Source organism: Ambystoma mexicanum, chromosome 13 (genome assembly GCF_040938575.1).
Source record: "Ambystoma mexicanum isolate Mex_15411 chromosome 13, UKY_AmexF1_1, whole genome shotgun sequence".
Classification (NCBI taxonomy): domain Eukaryota; kingdom Metazoa; phylum Chordata; class Amphibia; order Caudata; family Ambystomatidae; genus Ambystoma; species Ambystoma mexicanum.
The window spans coordinates 268756529-268772060 of NC_090938.1; positions in this window are offsets into that span (position 1 = coordinate 268756529).

Here is a 15532-nt window from a genome sequence, read left to right on the forward strand (position 1 = left end):
TACACTTGGATTTCTTTTCAGACTGTGACTTTGGACACCATTTTTCTGGATTGTGCTGTGTGTTTTTGATTTTTTTCATGGACATTCTTCTTCTTTTGGTTGTTTTGCTTTGTGGTTTTTCTCATTTCATTTCCATTCAAGTTGATTTTAAATACATTTTTATTTTCATCCTTCAATGTGTCGTATCATCTCATTGCTTTCATGCATGTCATGTTGGGTGTTTTAACATTCACTTGCAGCCATTGTGTGTGACAGACATGTGTTCATTTGCATTATTTACATTGGGTGTGTAACATGTCATGGGGCCTCATTAGGACCCAGGCGGTAAGTTACCGCCTGGGTCATACCTTTACCACCATGGCGTAAACTACGTTTACGCCATGGTGGTTGGCGGACTTACCGCCCCATTCCACAGTGAGTGGGGCGGTAAGTCCCCATTTACCCATTTACCCTTCCCCATTCCCATTTTTGCCCCATAGGGCATAATGGGAGTGGGGAAGGCGTTAATTACGCCACCGTAAATTACGGTGGCGTAATTAACAACAAGGTCCCTTAGCGCCATGGATTTTAACACCTGCTAAAAGCAGGTGTTAAAACCTCCATGGCGCTAAGGGACCTCGGAATCAGGCGGTAAGGGTCGGCGCTGTTTACGCCGCCGTAAACCCCTTACCGCCTGGGTCCTAATGAGGCCCATTGCCTTTGATATGTGGGTGGATGTGATAGTTGGTTGGGCTTTTTGGCAGGGGAGGATGGCCATTACGGACATGATTGGGGATTGGGTGGACCCAGGTGCAGGGGGGCATGGATGGGACATGGGTGGGGGCCTGTTGGTGGGTGCCCCACAGTGCTGGGGGGTGGGGGGTGGTGGGAGACATGAGTTGGACATGGGTGGGGGCCTGCTGGCAGGTGCCCCACAGTGCTGGGTGGTGGGGGTGGTGGGAGACATGAGTTGGACATGGGTGGGGGCCTGCTGGCAGGTGCCCCACAGTGCTGGGGGGTGTGGGGGTGGGGAACATGAGTTGGACATGGGTGGGGGCCTGCTGGCAGGTGCCCCACAGTGCTGGGGGTGGGGGGGTGGGGAACATGAGTTGGACATGGGTGGGGGCCTGCTGGCAGGTGCCCCACAGTGCTGGGGGGTGGGGGGGGGTGACATGAGTTGGACATGGGTGGGGGCCTGCTGGCAGGTGCCCCACAGTGCTGAGGGGTGGGGGGGTGGGGGACATGAGTTGGACATGGGTGGGGGCCTGCTGGCAGGTGCCCCACAGTGCTGGGGGGTGGGGGGGTGGGGAACATGAGTTGGACATGGGTGGGGGCCTGCTGGCAGGTGCCCCACAGTGCTGGGGGGTGGGGGTGCTGGGAGACATGGGTGGGGGCCTGGTGGAGGCTGCCCCTGGTGGCTGGGGGTGGGGGTGGTGGGAGACATGGGTGGGGGCCTGGTGGTGGGTGCCCCTGCACTGCTGGGGGGTGGGGGTGCTGGGAGACATGGGTGGGGGCCTGGTGGAGGCTGCCCCTGGTGGCTGGGGGGTGGGGGTGGTGGGAGACATGGGTGGGGCCTGTGGAGGGTGCCCCTGGTGGCTGGGGGTGCAGGGGGACATGCGTTGGTGGGCAGTAGTGCAAGTTGACATGTGGGTTGGCTGGGGGGCATGGCCATGGTGGATGGGGTGCCTGCAGGACATGTGCAGGTTAGGCCCCTGTGGTGTGAGCCACCTGCAGGGTCCGTGGAGGGTGTAGAGGGAACACCTGGGAGGACCCACACGTGCAATTCACGTGTGGTGCTCCCCGCGCACCCCTGTAATACACGTACCCTGATGGAATCGCGTGTGGAACTTCCCGCGCACCCCTGAGATACGCGTACCCTGCTCGCACGGGCCCAATCGCGTGTAGAAATTCCCGCGCACCCCTGAAATACAAGTACCCTGCTGATATCGCGTGTGGAACTTCACGCGCACCCCTGAGATACGCGTACCCTGCTCGCACGGGCCCAATCGCGTGTGGAAATTCCCGCGCACCCCTGAAATACAAGTACCCTGCTGATATCGCGTGTGGAACTTCACGCGCACCCCGAAATACACGTACCCTGATGGAATCGCATGTCGAACTTCCCGCACACCCCTGGAATACACGTACCCTGCTGATATCGCGTGTGAAACTTCCCCCGCACCCCGAAATACACGTACCCTGATGGAATCGCGTGTGGAACTTCCCGCGCACCCCTGAGATACGTGTACCCTGCTCGCACGGGCCCAATCGCGTGTGGAAATTCCCGTGCACCCCTGAAATACACGTACCCTGCTGAAATCGCGTGTGTAACTTCCCCTGCACCCTGAAATACACGTACCCTGCTGATATCGCGTGTGGAACTTCACGCGCACCCCTGAAATACACGGACCCTGCGGAAATCGCGTGTGTAACTTCCCCTGCACCCTGAAATACACGTACCCTGCTGATATCGCGTGTGGAACTTCACGCGCACCCCGAAATACACGTACCCTGATGGAATCGCATGTGGAACTTCCCGCGCACCCCTGAGATACGCGTACCCTGCTCGCACGGGCCCAATCGCGTGTGGAAATTCCCGCGCACCCCTGTAATACACGTACCCTGATGGAATCGCGTGTGGAACTTCCCGCGCACCCCTGGAATACACGTACCCTGCTGATTTAGCGTGTGAAACTTCCCCCGCACTCCGAAATACACGTACCCTGATGGAATCGCGTGTGGAACTTCCCGCGCACCCCTGAGATATGCGTACCCTGCTCGCACGGGCCCAATCGTGTGTGGAAATTCCCGCGCACCCCTGAAATACACGTACCCTGCTGAAATCGCGTGTGTAACTTCCCCTGCACCCTGAAATACACGTACCCTGCTGATATCGCGTGTGGAACTTCACGCGCACCCCTGAAATACACGGACCCTGCGGAAATCGCATGTGTAACTTCCCCTGCACCCTGAAATACACGTACCCTGCTGATATCGCGTGTGGAACTTCACGCGCACCCCGAAATACACGTACCCTGATGCAATCGCATGTGGAACTTCCCGCGCACCCCTGAGATACGCGTACCCTGCTCGCACGGGCCCAATCGCGTGTGGAAATTCCCGCGCACCCCTGAAATACACGTACCATGATGAAATCGCGTGTGGAACTTCCCGCGCACCCCTGAAATACGCGTACCCTGCTCGCACGGGGCCAATCGCGTGAGGTACTTCCCACGCACCCCAGTGATACACGTAGCCCGCTTGCTGTGCTGGTACAGGGTTAGTGCAGCCCTTTGCGCTGGATTGGGTATATTGATGGCTTTTCCCTGCGCGAGAGGCGTTCTTGGGGGCGTAACTGGCGCTGCTGCAGGGTCGCTGCGCCTCTGTGCGCCACAGCTGGTTTTGGTGGCTGGAATCCATGAATACGCTGTGCGCGGAAATGGATTTTAGCGCACGCGGCTGGCGCAGGGATTCGCACGCGCACACTGTCGCCAGCCGCGTGCGCCACTTGTGCGCTGAATTCTATGAATTACCCCCTTAGTGTTTTACCAGCCCTTTCAGTTTCTTCAAAAATATGTGGCTCAAGGAATTCTTCAGGTGATTGATTTGTACCCTCCTTTTGAGTATTTCCTTTTTTTGTCTGTGTTTGTTCACCGTTTTGACTGTCCAGGGAAGGAGCTATAGCATCCCCACTTACTCCCTGTTCACTGGTATTCCCCATGCATGAGTCATTTTTCTTAAATCTGTCTCTTTGTTCTCTTGGAGTTTCAGGTTTTCTTATTTCATTTGTACAAATCTCCAATGTTTGATTTAGCTCTAGGTTAAACCGTACCTCTCTTTAAGAATTATTTGCACTTTCTATTACATGTTCATTCATTGGTGCTTTCACTTTTACATCATTAGGCATATCAGAGTCATTATGCAAAATTACATTAGGGCAATCTGTCTTTTCAGCGTTGTAGGTATCATGAGTACTTAGTCACTTTTCAGAAGAAGCCCCCCGGTCATTGCTATGGCCATCAGCCCCCTCTTTGGATGGTTGTTTTTGCGCTGTATAGAGCTTCCCTATTTGCTCAGCTAACATTTTCACTTGGGCCTCGAGGCACTGGAACCTTTCCATCTCTCTAGAATCCTCTTTCTGTGGCCTAGGTCGATATTGGTTGTTTTCCCCCTGACTGGATCTATTCTGATACCTCTCAGGTGAGTGATTTCTATTGGGATGGTTCCTGAACTCTTGATTCATTTGTGGAGAGGAGCGGGGTGCACTCATCCTTTGGTTGTAGTCCCCTGGTGGGGAATCATTGTACTGACGTGGAGTATAATTCATTTTCTGTCTCATGTCCTGTCTCTCATGTTGTGGGTACTGACCCCTATGTTGATTCCCATTATCAGCAAATCGATCCACATATCAGGGTCTATCCTGATTACCATATATCATGGCATTGGGATCAAATCTGCTCTGTGTCCCCAATGTCTGGTAGGGACCCTCATTTCTTTGATCTTGATTTTGTCTTTGGTTATTATTCATACCTGAAATATCAGGCCGATATCCTGCCCGGGGTCTATCCCCTAAATACCTAGGGCTGATGTAGCTCTCCCTATTACTAGGATCATGTGAATGGAACATTGGTGCAGAGCGTGATGACCTTTGTTGATTAACCCTTTGTTCAGGTGCCAAATTATTTTTGCCTGGACTTTGAGCAGACTCAAGGGACATTTTGGCTGACCTGATTTCCATCACTGTGGCTGAGGGTTCTTTAGATTTAGGTCTAATATCTTTCATTTTATCACTTTCTCTACCCTGACAATAGATTACCTCATATAGTTTTGTGCTTTGATGTACAATCCATTCAAGGGACTTGTCACGGTCAAATTCACGGACCAATTGTGATATGATGTCTTTCTGTAGCCCATAGAAGTAGGCAGTTTTAAACTCATTGGAATTGGGGTCAAAAGATACATCAAAGCGAGAAAATGCCCTTTTTAAGTCCTGTAAAAATTGGCGAGGGGATGTGTTAGGCCCAGCAGTGATTGTGTAAGCGACTTTCTTTGCCTCCTGCAATGACTGAAAAGGAGAAAAATGACGCCGAATTTCCTTTTCAAACTCCACCCATGTCATATTCTGCTGTTCATTTAATCCCCTTATGATGCTGGCCGTCGGGGCATCTAAAGTTAAATGAAAATATTGTCTGTACTGTTCCTTAGGTATCTGGAGTGCTTTAAAAATGTCATGAACCGTTTCTAAGTGATCCTCAATGCAGCATTCCCCTCCTTTTTTAAATGGTTTGATCAGGGCTTTAATGGATTTCATTATCTTTATGGGGCTACTTGTTGCAATACATGGAATTGCACCACTTTGTGATTCAATCCTGGTTTCAGGTGTATGGGATTGGTGGCTGCCCCCAATGGGAGTATCAAATCCCCCAAGGGCGCTGCAACCAAGTTCAGTCACCGGCCCAGTCACTGGAGCACTAGCTCTTTGGGCAGAACTAGAATTCATCTCCACTCCATTGAATGTAGTACCCTGCCGCCTCTCCTGTGACCTGGAAATGCACATTTGTTGTTCTAAGTCTTTGCACTTTTTAAGGAGCCTGAGTGCTTCATTTTTCAAATAGTTGTTTTCATCACTCATTTTATTTATTACCTCCTGCATGTCGCACATTTGCATTTGGCATTCATTGAATTCTTTGTTTCTCTTGTCTTTTTCTTGAATAATTTTAACCATTTCTTGCTCTGCACCTTGGAGATCACTTTCATTTTCAAAATGTTCTTTTTGTAAAATCTGCATTTCTGAAACAATCTCATCTTTATCCTGTCTAATGTGGTCCACTAAGGCTTTTAAGAGTACCAATTCTTGCACACTGTCCTCAAATTGTTTCTTGCTTTTGGACAACTGAGCATCAAAGTCTCTGCATTTTAATTTCATGTCTTTTTGGCATACATCCAATTCTGCTCTTAAAATCTCCTCTTTTTTGCTTGCCCCATCTAAATCAGTCTTTAACCTGTTAATTAGCAGGTTATCATTTTCTTGCATTCGCAGTGACCTATTCAAAATAAACCAGATCTTGGCGCATAGCCGTATTAAACAGTCTTTCTATGCAGTTTTATCGGCTGCATTCAATAACCTTGTAAGGCAGAACTGAATTATGCTGCCTTCTGCAAAAATATTGTCTAGTTTTTCTTTCTGCACCTCACCCTGAATGCGGTCATGCCATTCCAAGGTAGTGTTCGATGACCACGTCCCATGTGCAAACAACTTTGCCTCTAAATATTGCACTAGGTCTGAGAATGTGGTTTCCCTTTGTGACATTCTGAAATTCGTTTTTAGTAACACACTATTATAAAATGGGTTCCCTAAATGTACAGATGGCAGTGTGAGACACACTTGCCACGCCCAGTAGGTGCTCTGTGATCACTTTCCCGGCCTGCAAAGCACCATAAATATGTGGGGTATTTAGTATAGATCTGGGGGCTAGCGGTATTTTCTTACCGCCAAAATGAAAATAATTCAGTAATAATCACTCTTTGCATTCAGATTAGATTTGGTATATAGTACTATAGTATACATACATTATTTCAGCACACTGATACATTTAATGGTATACATTATGTTGGTATGCGCTATTGGTGGTATTTATGGGTGAGCATAAATCCTTTGTTTTATATATGTGGCCACAATATTCAGAACCCCTTATTTTTGTTTAGTTTGTTCGTGTGATCACTAGAGAGACCTCAGGTTCGCATTTCAGAAATACCACATTTCCAATTAGAGTGCCACCATGGGCTGTTCTCACTGACTTATCTACGACAGCAAGCTATATGTGGTATTTATCACCAACTTATTTACGTTTGGTGAGCTATGTCCAGGGCCTCTCTTCCTGCCGACTCATAGACCTTCGGCAGCTGGCTATTTCATCTTGTTATTATTTGTTCCATTCAGAAAACACACACACACTCATATACTGAATGGATTCATGTGTACACAGCTACTGCCATGTCTTATCTTTTAGCAACTTTTAAAAATGACAATTGCACTGTGCAAAGATCTTCCCATATTCTGTAAGGATATTTGGCGTGTTACAGCACAGAATACAGCACTACTGCACAGGTAGCATTTTTTTGATGCAGCACCACCACATGGGTGTGGTGCATTGCTATATGTGTTGCCAGAGTAACATGGACATATAAGTAAAGACAGGCTATTCAGTCAAAAACGATTTTTACATATAAGATGCAAATCTATTTTTACAGTTAAAAGCACACATGTGCACATTCAAAATGCACACTATTTTTCACCTGAAATGCCTATGTTGCAAGAGACACATTTGAAAATTAATAACTAACCTTATTAATAACTAACCTGACTAATACATTTTCATTTAACATAACCCACTAATAAAAATGTGTCTCCACTGCAGAATTAGGCCTACTCTGAAAGTGAACTTTTAAACGCACATTCATTTTTTTTTCTCTGCTGCTTTGTCCACATAACTACAGGAAGCAAAGAGCTCGAAGGAACAGGAAATCAGTTTGTTACAATTGCCACTGTATAAGCGAGCCATTGTGTAGTGAGGGAGGAGATGACATGATTGATTCTGATTGGACGCTTGTTCTCACTGGGGTTGATTTTCAAGGGAGCCAAATTCAGAAAGAGAATAGCCGAAGAAAACTCATGCTGAACAGATAAGGTAATTATAGAAACGAGTGGGAGCTGTGCAAAAGTGTGCGAAACTGTTCAGTCAGTGTATTAAAGGGAGTCTAAGGGCCTCATTACGACCCTGGCGCCGACCCCTTCCGCCTGACTACGAGGTCCCTTACCGCCATGGCGATTTTAACGCCTGCTTTTTGCAGGCGGTAAAATCCATGGCGGTAAGGGACCATGGAGTTAATTACGCCACCGTAATTTACGGTGGCGTAATTAACGCCTTCCCCACTCCCATTATGCCCTATGGGGCAAGAATGGGAATGGGGAAGGGTAAAATGGGGATTGGGGACTTACCGCCCCGCCAAGGTCGGAGTTGGCAGCTTAGCTAATAGCACCATGGTCCTCCGCCAGGGTCGTAATGAGGCCCTAAGTCTCTTATCAGCATATTTAATGTTACCAATTGAATATATTCTCGCAGCTCTCTGTTCATTTTATCACAAATAATGTTGTACCATTTCATTTATTTCTGTAAAAAAAGTTAAACTGTGTTTAAAAGAAATGTCTATAATACAAAAATATTTGAAAACAGATAGCTAGTGTGTATTATTTCTCTCTTTCATTTTGCATGGGGAAAGGTTTAAACGTGGGTAGATTTTTAAACAGTGCAATTGTCATTTTAAAACAGATGTGTGCATGATTCTATTCAGTATGGACAGTTGTGAGTGACTGTTTGTAGCATAGCCTGTTGGAGGTACATGAGCCAACGGGAAGAGAGACTCTCTGGACATAGTTCCCTACCGTATATAAGGTAGTGGAAATTACCACAAAAATACCACAATAGCCCATGGTGGCACACAACACTAACACTGAAAATGTGGTATCTCTAAAATGTAGGCCTGAGGTCTCTCTAGTGATCAAGAACAATCTAGATAAAAAACAAGGGATGTTGGATATTGGGGCCACAAATAAACCAACCACTATACCAACCAACCATGCAAATTACCGCGCACATCATCTAAATAGGTCTGAATTCTGAAATAATGCAATGTATTATTGTTATGTGTGACCCAATATGAATACAGAGAGTGATTATTGCTAAAGGTATTTTGGCGGTAATAAAATACCGCAAAGCCGAAAAATATCCACAAAATACCCAACAATTCCCAGTGTTATAACGATAGATGCACAAAGGACAAGATAAAATGAAACACACTTCCCGCCTACTTTCAGATAATTTTTTTGTATTATAAAACATTTCAACACGGGCATACTTTTTTTTTTTTACAGAAATAAATGGAAAGCTCACAGTAACAACATTATCTGTAACACAATGAAAGGAGAGTGGCGAGGAACAAGAATTCAATTTGCAACATTAACATGTGGTTAAAACACAGGAATCTCCTCTCCTACTCTGACTGGATATTTTCGCAAACATACGCACAGCTCCCACACTTCAGCGAGATAATTACCAGGCTTATTCAGCATGTAACTTCTTTCGCTGGTCGCCTTCTGGAGGGGTTCACCCAGCAAGAGCAAGCATTTGCTGTCGTTCAAACTGGGGCTTGTTGACTGGAAATCCCAGTCTCCGTAGCAGTATTGAATCTGCTTTAGGAATCAGGCATCCCCAGCTATCAACCCCGTCCTTCTCCGAGCTGTGTCAAGATGTCCTCTCCTAGCATCTTCCCCGAGATTATACAAGAAAACTCTGGTTACCTCCTACCAAAGGATCCTAACCAATGAAATTCTATCATGCCCTATCCACCCTCTGCGCACAATAGAAATCTTTTACAGTAAGCAACTGTAACAAAACTGATTTCCTGCTATTCGAATCCTTGCTTCCTGCAAAATACTGTGGACAAAGCAGCACAGAAAAACCAGAAGAAAAAAAAAAATCTGCACACAGTCTGAAATGAGTTTCAGCCTGCCTCATTTTGCAGTGTAGAACACATTATATTATTAAGAAGTTAGAATCATGTTAGTACGGTTAATTACATTAGTTCATTAATCTTCAAATGTGTCTCTTGCAACATAGGCATTTCAGATGAAAAGAAAACAAAATTTGTGCATTTTGAATATAAAAAATAAAATGCACTTTTAAATGAGAAAATGGTTTGTTTTTAACCTGTGTAGCCTGTCTTCATTTACATATCCATATGTTGCACTGGCAAGACATAGCTTGAAGCAATTGCATTAAAACCATGCAGTGGCGCTGCATAAAAAAAAATGCTCAATAACACATGTCTTGCTGTACCACATTATATCAATGCATCAAACCCATGCATTGGCGCTGCACTTCAAAAAACATGATATACATTGATCCTGTGCAGTGGTGCTGTGCTCTGTGCTCCCAAAACACGCTAAACAATCCTGCAGACCTCAAGGAAAAAGACAGACGTCACCCCTGTGCTACCAATAAGGACATCCCCGAGATTGTACAAGATCACCCCTTTGATCCCTCCACCTGCTGAGGCAGAGTGTAAGGTGCAACCTTGTGTGGTTGAGCCAGTTTCTGAAGAATCAGATCTGGTAGTGGTTGAGCCAGTTTCTGAAGAATCAGATCTGGAAGAAGACACGGTTTTGGTTGGAGATCTTGACCCTGTTGACCATCCTGAGTTGCGGTCTTTACTGCAGAAGGTGGGCCCAACAGGGCAGAATTCAGCAGAGGACAAAGAGAGTGTCCTACTCTTGAAGGTCTTCGACAACGGGCTGCTAACCAACTTGATGGGCAAGAAGTTGGATAACACAGGTTAAGCTGGGAAGATGGCCTCTTCGACAGTGAACCCACAGAGTCTACCCCTGAGGACTGCAAAAGTATTGTAGTGCCCCTTGCCAACAGACTCTGGTTCCTGCAGTTGGCCCCACATAAGTGGGAGCTTTGCTTCTGGCTTCAGCTCAAGAGGAGGAGGAGAGTGAACCTCTACCTGACCTCCTCAGAGGCCAACCTTTGGTTGAGAAAATAGAAGGAGTCAATCTCTCTTCTCAACTGACTTCTGAACAACAGGAGGAGTGGAAAGTTCTGTTAAATCAGTTTGCCTCCCTGTTTTCACTATCATCAGGCTTGACCCCTTGGGGTCAGCATGATATTCTCACTGGTGACAGTCTACCTGTGAAAAGTAGAGGTTACAGAATGTCAGAACATGTGAGATCCCACATCAAAGGAGAGGTCAACAAGATGCTTGATCTCGGGGTTATAGAGCCCTCTACAAGTCCATTGTCTAGTCCAGTTGTTCTAGTACCAAAGGCAGGATCAAAGGAGTTGAGATTCCGTGTGGACTGCAGAGCTCTAAATGCAGTCACTAAGACTGATGCCCACCCTTTGCCAAGGACAGATGAACTAGTGGATAGACTTGGTTCAGCCAAGTACCTCAGTACATTTGATCTGACGTCAGGCTATTGGCAAATAGCCCTGACAGACCATGCCAAGGCGAAAACTGCATTCTCAACCACAGCAGGCCTCTACCAGTTTAAGGTTATGCCTTTTGGACTAAAGAATGCACCTGCTACATTCCAAAGGATGGTCAATCAAGTTCTGAATGGGATGGAGGACTTCTGCATGGCATACTTGGATGACATTGCAGTGTTCAGCCCTACATGGAAAGAACATATTGATCACTTAGGATATGTTTTGCAGGCTCTTGAGCAGGCCCATCTGACCATAAAGGCAAGCAAATGTCAAATTGGTCAGAGCAAAGTGGTCTACCATGGTCATGAGGTAGGAGGAGGTGAAATAAGGCCATTGCCCTGCAAAGTACAAGCTGTGCAAAACTGGGCCACCCCTACTACTCAAACCCAAGTGAGAGCTTTCCTAGGCCTCACTGGGTACTACAGGGATGTCATAGCTAACTATGGGACCATAGCTTCTCCCTTGAATGTAATCTCCTCTCCAAAATTCCCTAAAAAGGTTACATGGAATGAGCAGTGCACTCAAGCCTTTGAAAACCTGAAGAAAGCCCTTTCTCAAGCTCCAGTCCTAAGAGCTCCTGATTATCACCAACCCTTCATTGTGCAGACAGATGCCTCCAATACAGGTATAGCTGCTGTCCTTAGTCAATTGGATGAGAAAGGTAGGGCGCACCCCATTTGCTTCATCAGTAGGAAACTGAAGGAACCAGAAACAAGGTGGGCAACCATAGAGTTTGAATGTTTTGCCATTGTGTGGTCTCTGAAGAAGTTTAGACCATACTTGTATGGATCTACTTTTGTGATTCAGACAGACCACCAACCCTTGAGATGGTTAATGCAAATGAAAGGGGAGGACCCAAAACTTCTGAGATGGTCAATCTGCCTGCAAGGGTTTGCTTTCACCATTGAGCACAGAGCAGGATGTCAACACCAAAATGCTGATGGTCTCTCTAGGATGTTTTTAACTGACTAGAGGTAGAGATTCATCCAGGAGTGGATTAAATCCTCCTGTCGCTTAGTCTGGGGGGCGAGGGGCGAGTTTTAGGGAGAATTCTTAGGAATGGCTAATTTCCCTTACCTACTGATTGCCTCAGCAACTTTGCTGGATTTCTAGGATTTTTTTTTTCACCTGGTAAGAATGTGAGCCCTTTTTTCCCACTCTTACATGTGTTTTGCTGTGTGTGTTTAACATTTTTGTGTTCATAGACTGTGGAGCCTCACCTACTCCATCATCTTTTTACTATGTGTTACACAGCACCTTCAGTGCAGTGACACAGGGTTGTCTTTTAGACTTCCCAACTCAGACTCCATTTTCTGAGACTGACTACTGTCTCCCAGAACATGTAAAGTGGCCATTGACTTTATTAGTCTTTTTAAATCCACAGACCCAGTACAAACCATCTTATATGGAGTACTGGACAGGGTTAATACTTATCCCTTTTTTTCTGTTTCTCTTGGAGCATTGTTTTGCTCCCTTTTCAGCAAGACTTGGCTGGTGGCAGTGGTAACTACCCTATTTTTCCTACTGCGGTTATCTTAAATAACCTTGGTTATGTTTTAGGCTATCTTGGTAGCTTCGAACTTAAACCCGCTAGACCATATAAGTTTTTATACGGTTCCGGCTGGGTTTATTCGCCATTTCTTTTTGAAAATGTCTTTCTCATGTTTTTCTCTGCATGCCAAACCATGTTTGGTTCCTTTGTTCACCGTCTCTTCACAGGCTTCTACACAGAAGCCCTCCTTTGGTAGCTGAAAGTCTGGGTAGGCAGGATGTGAGGGAGCGGTTTTAGGACCCCTGCCATGGGTTCCCTTGGAAACCCAAGTCACACTCCTGTTTGATTGGCTAGGTGACTGTCCAGCCAGCACAGCCACCCTTCTGTGTGATTGACAGCCAGGCTGTGTGAATGGGGGAAAACTGCATAAAAAGCAGGTCTCTGGGTCTGGAAAGGCAGAGTCGCCACTGGAACGAAAGAACCGATTAGGAGCTGACGGAAGAGGACCCCTTCCACGACTGAACCGCCCGGTGAAGCCCTGCTGCAGGTCTGAGTCCTCGAACTTCAACAACAGAGAAGATCCTCCCGGAATCTTCTTCCCCTGAGCTGATGAGACCAACCAGTTTTCCCAAACTGCAAGCCAGGACTCCCTCCTCTGGTGGATTCACTGTACAGAGCTACATTGGGCCGGATAGCCAGGAAGGTCGGACCCTGCTTGGGTTTTAAGGAGCGCACCTTTTATTTGTTATTTTGCTCTGCTGCTGGTTTCTTCCCTGGGCACTGCAAGACCCTCCAGTCTTCCTACTTCGTGTCAGTCCGACAGTCGCTTCAGGAACCGTGAGCCTGCAGGAACTGCCAGGAACGTCCACCTCAGCTTCAGCTTCTTCTCCATTTAAAGGTAATTTGCAGATCCAGTTGTTCGTTTCGTCCAGCCGCGGTGAAGGTGTGTGAAACCTTTTGCCAATCCGAGGGCTTGTCCTTCTCTACTCTTTAAACTAACTTTTCTGCCGACCAACTTCGTCCGGAACTCTTGGCAAAGACTTAACCGCAAACTACCCTGAACTGTGTGATCTTGTGCAAAAGACTTTTGTCCTATTGACTTTGGCCCTAAGCCTATTTGATTTGATTACATCACTGTAGTTCCTCTTTCTAGATTGCCCTGCTTACTTACCTGGTGGTGCTGCTCAATTTCTGCCTAACTTTGTCTTTCCCTCCCTTTTTAATTACTAGTGTGCCATTTTTCTCCCACTTCTTATTGTGAGCTTAACTTGTCTGGAAACTATTGGGAGTGGTGTGTTGTATTAAGAGTGTGATTTTTCAACTGCTTTACTTTAGTGAGATGTTATACAACTGAGGTGTAAATAAATGTATATTCTTTTATTCAGAAACCTTGAGTCAGTGTTTGTTTGCATCATAGTAATTGCTGTCCTTTACTAACTATTGATGCTGCTCACTTGCTCTTGGGATAAGTCTGGCTGCTCAGCCATCACTTCCACTTTTACTGCGTAGTACAGGCTTGTACCAAAGGTGAATTTGTACTGTCACTTGTAGTCTTAATTGTTTGTGGTGTTCCCAAATGGTACTGCATATAATTCTGCCTAACAATCTGCCAATACTAAAAGCTGTCATAAGATTATTGGTTTTCTTTCACATGCATTCTTTGTGAATTTAGTTACATGAATGTGAATACTATAGAACATGTGGCTAATATAGCTACATATGTGCATAGATTATCCTTATTTTAATGAATGGTGCATCTTCATAGTTTACTTCAGCAGATCGGCTCAGAAAACTATCATTCAGACATGAATAGTTGTGCACAGTGAAGGTTTTCTAGTGCAGAAACGTTCGCATGTATGTTAGGTGAGGTTACACATCATCTGAGCACAATTCATCCTGCACTAGTGTAACTCTTAAATGCACACACACACACACACACACTTGCATCGTCATAAATCGATTTGTCTAGATTTGCTCCAGGTTAGTTAATCAAATTCCAGTACTCAAAAGTCTCCACTGTGAACTAACGAGAGACCCTACTCAGTGCAAAGACCCCCTACCCCACCCTCTCTTGCGCTAAATGTGCTGCTTTCAGTGTAGCCCTGTAAAGTTGCCAGAGAAAAACAAACATATTTTCTGCTTTAGAAAAGTAGTATTTTTCTCAATGTGTATATTTCAGAACTTTGAGAAAACGCTACAGTAAACTGTCAAAATTGTTTTCATGTGTAGGTTAAATAATGTATTGTAATCGCAGAAGTCAGAAGAAAGACTCGAATTGTGGTGTCTGTGGGCACTTTATCCCACAGCTGTGGAGGAGGGGAGGAGCAGTTCCTCCTGACAAGTCAGTCCCTCACGGGGCTTTCTCCACAATCTGTAGTTTCATTCTAAGTGACAGTCGATCGACATTCTAAAATGCAAACCATGTTTCTTGCAGAACTGAATGGGGTTTTAATTCCAGTTATCGTTCTGACATCTCTTTTCCTAGGTACCTATTATATCATGTATTACACATATTTATGCAACCGTGTGTGTTTGTGTAAATATACCCATATACATTTATAGAAATGATCAAATGACAATAATTCTCATAAATATTGATCATGTTTGTATGTTTTATTTCTAGCAGGTGCAGAGACCAGTAACCAGGTTATTCAGCCTTCAATGGCAGAATCTTCAGAAGGAGACACCGTGGAGATCATTTGTAACCACACCTTCACCACCTCTAACATGTTGATCTGGTATCAGTTTCTGCCAGGGTGATTCCCAAATCTCTTGATTTGGGGGGTCAGCACTGCTGAAGACAAAGGACGCTTTTCGATGGTCATTGACAGGAAAAGCTTGACCACCACCCTTCTTATCCGTGGAGCAGAAGCTGGTGATGCTGCCGTGTATTACTGCGCCGTGAGGGACACGACGAGAGAAGCCCATGTTAAACTTAGACAAAAAGATCCAAACTAGCAAAGGGACATGAACAGCACAAGTTCTCCTCACGTCACGTGGGTTTTCTGCCACC